This window comes from Pinus tabuliformis, chromosome 2_1 (assembly GCF_031772625.1).
Source record: "Pinus tabuliformis cultivar Carrire ecotype Pingquan chromosome 2_1, CPIR1, whole genome shotgun sequence".
NCBI classification, from domain to species: Eukaryota; Viridiplantae; Streptophyta; class Pinopsida; order Pinales; family Pinaceae; genus Pinus; species Pinus tabuliformis.
Genome location: NC_142299.1, coordinates 599493522 through 599500635, shown reverse-complemented (window position 1 = coordinate 599500635; position 7114 = coordinate 599493522).

Sequence of the window (7114 nt, the reverse complement as noted above, 5' to 3'; positions counted from 1 at the left end):
GACTGAACCATATGAATAAGGAAGTCCAAATGGCAGGGAAAGAGACATGTCCCTTACACGTGGTCTTATTTTTTCCTTTATTTACATTATTACATAGAATTTTCACTAGGGATATTACAGGACGTAGAATCGGGTGAGTTTCCCATCTGGTGCTAAGAGGGAGAAAGGGATATTAGAGCTTGTGCACAGTGATGTGTTTGGACCCGTGTCGGTTCCATCACTAGGTAAGTCTCTGTACTATGTATAATTTATATATGACTTCTCAAGGAATACGTGGATATATTTCCTCAGGAAGAAATTTGAATTCTTTGACAGGTTTAAAGAATTTAAGGCTCTAGTGGAAAACCAGACAAAGAAGAAGGATAGATAATTGTGGAGAGTTATACAATAAGGAATTTGAAGAGTTCTATAAGAAGTGTGGTATAACATGATAGAATAATACTCCATACACACTTTAGAAAAATGGAGTTATAGAAAGAATGAACAGGACGTTGATGGAAAAGGAAAGAAGCATGCTCAGTGGTGTCGGGTTAGGACATGAATTTTGGGGAGAGGCAGTGGAGATTGCATGTTACCTGGTGACCAATTTGCCTTCATCAACTTTGGAGGATAAGACTCCACATGAGGTATGGACTGGTAAGAAACCCACTCTTTCACATCTGAGGGTATTTAGCTGTGATGCATATGTACATGTTCCAAAGGAGAAAAGAACCAAATTGGATAGTGAATATGAAAGGTACATCTTTATTGGGTATAAGGATGGTTTAAAAGGTTATAAGATTTGGAACCCAGAAACAAGAACAATGTAAACTTTGAAACGGGAACTGATACTGTTACCCGTTTTGTAGAGGTGGCAAAAAAATGACCCGATTTTCAAAAGTGTTGATGCAGAATACACATGTTTTTTTAAGAACATGGTTTTTGGAACTTTAATTTTTTTCATGTGCATTAAGTTTTAGAATGGTAGTGAATGGTAGTGATTTTCATCTTGATTTTAAAAAGTGAGTATTCTGCATCACACCCTTTTTTTAAAAGACCTATTTTTTGACTTTAAATTTTCTAGTGTGTGAAATGTAAAAAATTATTTTCTAAATTTGATAGTTTTTGAAGTCGTCATTGTATTCATATTTTCTTGTTCTCTATCTTAATTTTTTTTTTTTTTAGTGGGGTTTTTATTGTTTTGCGTTTTTAAATTATAAAGTCGATAGTTTGAATTTTAGATAATCTACATATTTAGACATCCTTAATTAATTTTTCAATCCACATGAAATAATTGTTTCTAAAAAACAACATTTTTTAACAATGGACATAAAAAATAACCATTTTTAACATAAATATAACAAAAAAACTAAACGTTTTGATAATTTTTTGCTAGAATTAACATGTCAAAATCACAATTTTTATACAAAAATATTAACTAAAAATGGTCAAATAATAGTTTTTTTTATGAATTTCATGTCAAAAAGATAATAATAACTACTTTTAAAAAAAAATAAAAATGATTAACTTAAAAACCAATGCGAAAATCACAGTTGTGCTCTCCCCTGCCCACCCCTCCACCGCCACCGCCCCCACCCACCCCTCCACCGCCACTGCCCCCTCCCCGCCCACCCATCCCCCGCCACCGCCACCGCCACTGCCCCCCCACCCACCCTACCCACACCCTCCCCGCCCACCCCTCCCCCTCCCCGCCCACCCCGCCCACCACTCCACCGCCACTGCCCCCTGCTCGCCCACCGCCACCGCCCCCTGCCCGCCCACCCCGTCCACCCATCCCCCGCCACCGCCCCCTCCCCGGCCCCCCCCGCCCACCCCTCCCCGCCCACCCATCCCCCACCACCGCCTCCTCCCAGCCCCCCTGCCCACCCCTCCACCGCCACCGCCCCCTCCTCGGCCACCCCTCCCCCTCCCCCGCCCCCGCCCCCTCCGCGGCAGCGGCACCCCCGGGCCGCCTCGCCCCGCCTGACTGGCGGCGGGTTGATTCCGGGGTCGACCCGCCGCCGGTCGGGCGGGGCAGGGCGGCCGGGGGGTGGCGCTGCGCGGATCTAGAACACATCTACCCAAATCTTCAAGTAATTTCGAATCAAACAATGAATACTTTATTCTCCCACCTTCACATGCAATTGTTTTATTTCTAGACGCACGTTAGGAGGGACAATGTTGAAAATGGATCCACCTTTTTTAAGAGTTGATCTAGTCTATATACTCGTCGCACTTCATTTTATCCCATTCTCTTCTCTTAAACTTCTATTTTCATTCCTTTTTTTCTAGTTTGTTTCCTCATATTTGAATTCTCTCCTGCATCCCCCTAGCAACTTCCCCTGAATCCTTCTTCTTATTCCAAGAATGGAGGTGAGACACCTCTTTAGTCTTCCTAGTCAGAATTTGCCTCCAAAATTTCTTAGGAGCTAGTTTAGAGAGGTGTAAGAGATTCCCTTGTCTTTGACGAATGTATTGCCTCTTTTTCCTTTTAGTTAGAGCTTTATATATTTTTATCTTGTCCATTTTAAGAGATTCATCAACAGCTTCCTTAATTGCTCTCCTCGCACTTTTACACTCTTTGTCATACCATGGATTGGTTTTGCTATTTCTTTTATTATTTGATATAGGAAAAATAATTTGCAAAATTTGATAACTAATTCTCTAAATCCCTTTCCAAGACTAACACTTGAAAAATCAATTAGGTAACAAACATGCTATTAGATAGAACTATTTGTTTCTTTATTTCACCAAACCAAATTGAAAAAATAATTTTATAAATTAAAAATCAATAATACAATCTTAGAAGCAGTTTAAACCTATTATTATAATCATGATGTGAAATTGAATAGCTAGATTCTTAGCACATCTAATATTCTCTTTTATTCTGCTATCAATGATATCATATTTTCCAACGTTTGATACATTGTGCAAGGCCTATCTATATAAAAGGATCATGAAATACAAAAAATGGAGAACCTTTTCCCACGAGCATGTGTGTGCTTGACACAATAATACTTGCAACAACCATGGTTTGGAATCACATTATTATAAACTATGTCTTAGATTCAAATGCATAACTTTGTGGCGAAGGAATTTTCGAGCGAATAGATGGTATACATGACAATGGAAACCATGTTTGTGTAGTAAAAGTTATTCTTAATTGGTAACTAGAATATGAGAAAAACAAGTGCAAATGACAAATAAAGTTATGATATTAATGCTATCACTATACATGTATATTAATCAATATATTATTTAAAACATGAATTTAAAAGATTGAAATAACATTTTGAGGTGAATTCAAAGCAATTTTTTAGTAATCGATAGCAAGATAATATCACTTAAGTAGCATAGAGATGTAGTCATCGCACGGGGAACCCACATTGGTAATCGAAAGCAACAAAGATGGTAGTGGCATGGATAGCACAGAAGATAAGAGCCAATAGGAGAAACCATTATTGAAAATTTTTATTTCAAACCTTGGGTGATTTGACGTTGATACTAATCAAGGTTTAAATTTCAAAATCAGATAGTACACGAAATCCAATTCTTTAAATTATCCCATTATTCATTTTCACAATTTCAATAAAGAATATTAATAAACATTTATATATTTTATTCCTATTTGATTAGTAAATCACCGCGCGATAGACAGTATTCCTGTCACGCCCCCAATCTTTTTTTTTCTAATTGGGCGGTGCGCGGCACCACCGAACGCCCAATCTCCCAACCGCACGTTTATGGACTACGCCTCACACATAAACTTAACTTATTATTATTGTCACTTGCATTTGAACTTCGTTAAACATTAACATAAACATTCAACATAACACAATGCCACAATAATAAAATCTGCACAACCAAATTATGGGAGGGGCAACTCCCCAAGAGTTCGCCCAACCAAATTTTTATTATAACTGATTCACAAGAATACAATCCGTGCGCCGGTCTAAAGTCTCGGCCGCACCCTTTGACAGATTTACAATAGACGTCGGGCAGACCCACGACCGTCGTTTACTCCAAACTATAACTCGGGCAAACGCCCGTTTGCTGCTGCACTACCGTTTGCCGCTGCACGACCGTTTGCCGCTGCACGACCGTTCACCGCTGCACGGTCGTTCACTGCTGCACGACCGGTTATTGCTGCACGATCGGTTACTGCTGCCCAACCGTTCGCTGCTGCCCGACCGATTACTGCTGCACGACGCGGCCGAGTTGGTTCGCCCAACCACTAACTCGCCGGTCCGTTTAGCCTTGACCACTCCACCCGCAACCACGACCGAGTTGGCTTCCCCGAGCCCAACTCGTCACTAGTTCGGCCCTGCACGATAGCTCCACCGGTTACCACGGTTCTGCCCACGGCAGACTTCACCCAAACTCCGTTTCAGCTCTCCAACTATGTGACAGGCCGCCCGCCTGTTTGCGTTTGACCTGCGGCCGAGTTGGCTCACCCGAGCTCGCAACTCGCCGCCCGGTTATGTATTGTGGTGTCCGCCTTTATACGCCGATCTCACCCGAGGTAGCTCGCCCGAGCTCTACCTCCTGCCGGACCTGCGCACATCAACGTGCCACCCGAACCAAGATGCTGTTACCAAGATCCGCCTCCCTGTTTACTACGTTCGGACGTTTGCTCTAGTGGCTAAAATAGTCCTTACGGTTCAAATCTGCTCGGCCTCCCTTGACAACCCAACCTGCGTTCCACTTAAGACCTCGCACTACAAGAGAGTGCGCATATCTAATTCTGTCTTTTGCGTATAGAGAGAACGCTCAGACTTCTTCGTGTCTCCTTTCGTCACAATGAGCTCGCCTTTTATAGTCTCCCCTCGCTCCTCTAGGGGCTTCCATAACCTCGGCCGACGCCCATGCTTTCGTTTTACGAAACCCCGAATTCCCTTGATGGGCGGGTCGGCCCTTGCTTTAAGGCAAGGCCGACCACGCCTTATAAACTTCGGTCCATTTACTTCTTAACTTCCGTGCCTTTTGTCTTGCTGCCCGCGCCCTTGTGCCGACCTCCGCCCAGCTCGCCCGTTTTCACTTTGCCAGCTCGTGTCCGTTCGCCCACGTCCACCTGCCAACTCGTGTCTGCTCGCCCGCGTTCAGCTCGTCACCTGCGCCTTGGGCAGGGTTCGCCCTTGGGTCGCCCGCCCGTTTGGTGCGGGTCGCCCTCGGGTCGACCCGCCGATTCTCCAACCGGCTCGTCGTTTACCTTCGCACGTCGCGCCCTGCTCGTGCCCGTGTCAGTTCGCCCGGCGGGTGGGCGCTCCCTCGCCCAACTCATCGTCTTACTTCCGTGTATGCCTGCCCGGCGGGCGGGCGCGCCTTCGCCCGGCTCGCCGCCCGACCTCCACGCATTTCGTTCACCCGGTGGGCGCGCCTTCGCCCGGCTCGCCGCCCGACCTCCACGCGTTTCGTTTACCTGGTGGGCGCGCCTTCGCCCGGCTCGCCGCCCGACTGTCATGGCGCGCTCTGCCCAACTCGCCTTCCTGTCCATGTGCGTTCGTCCGGCGAGTGGGCGCGCTCCTGCCCAGCTCGCCTGCCACCCGACTCCCGTGTGCGTCCGCCCGATGGGTGGGCGCGCCTTCGCCCGGCTCGCCACCCGATTATGTTATGTTTGTCTATCCGCCCGGTCACCGTGCACGGTTACCCGCCCGGTTCACCCGCGAGCCACTCCACCTTCGTGTCAACCGTCGTGCGCGCCCTGCCCAAGTCGCCAGGGCGTCACACTCTCCTCCACCCGAAGACGTTGTCGACCCGACAACTCATCCGCTGCCAAGTTTGTTCACCACGGTGTAGGCTTCCTCCTGTAAGGTGTTCATCAACCTGCACAGAGTCTGCTTCCACTATGTCATTCTGTCTCATGCCCAGATCTATGGGAACCCTCCCCATTTCCTGCTGCACGATCTTACTCCTGCTCAATCTCCAAGTGAGGGCTCATTGCCTTGAACAGCCAACAATGAGCCCACCTCCCTTTCGTTCTTCAAGAAGATGTTCGGGGAGAGCTTGAAGGCTCTCCTTGGTTGATCAACTCGATCCATCTGTCAGGATCCTCAATTTCCATTCTCTGGAGGTATGCTTCCCGGTCTTCCCTCTGGTTACCCGTCCTTACATACAGTTCATCATCATCATCTTCATCTTCCACTATCTCTAGTCTTCTCGAAAGCTCTGAGATGCTATCTGAAAGTGTGCGTATGACCACTGTTTGTTCCTCAAATTTTGCTTCTAATGTAGTCAACCTCTTATCCACCTTTGTCTGGTCCTCCACCTGCATGCCTCCCAATTTCCGACTAGTCTTGTCTACCCCAATGGTTGGAACACCAATGGGAACATCCTCCCTTCCATCGTAAATGAAAAGCTTCCTCAAGTGAGGCACAACCATGGCTTCAAACTGTTTCATAAACTCCATCCCTAAGACCGCTTCATAGTCATCGATCCTCACCATGGTGAAGTCCACCTTCCCGGTCCATTCACCAAGTGTGACATCTACCTTTTCGGCCGTCCCAAGGATTGCTGTCGGGGGAGAGTTTACTGTCTTCATTTGTGCCTTGGTAGGTACAAACTTCAGCCCAAGTCTCCTTGCCGTGTCTTCACTCATGAAGTTGTGTGAAGCTCCACTATCGACCATTGTGAGAACATCGGTCCCACCAATCTTCATCTGAACATATTCCAGCTGATTTCTCTCAGGATCCCTCCTAGAGGCTACTTCCGTAGTAGCTGCCGCTCCAAGGATCTGCATCATTCCTACTGAAGCATGTTCGTCCTCCTCGACAGGCTGCGCCACCGCGGCTACCTTTGGTTTAGATGGGCAATTCTTTACCGTGTGCGGCCCCTCACATAGCCAACACTTCAAAGGCTTTTTGAACTTTGCGCCATCTTCTAACTTTGGAGATTCTTCTTTCTTCTTCTCTCTTGGTTTTTCAAACTTCTTTTTCTCATTAGAAGTTTCATCAAAATGGTCCACCAGTTTGTCAACTGCTGCAAAGGCTTCTTCAAGCGTCCTGATCTTCTGCCTTTTTACTTCATTGCGGGCCCAAGGCTTCAATCCAATAATAAAGTTGAACACCTTGTCCTTCTCGGCCATATCGGGAAGTTCTAGAGCTGCACTTGAGAACTCCCGTTGATATGTCTGCAAACT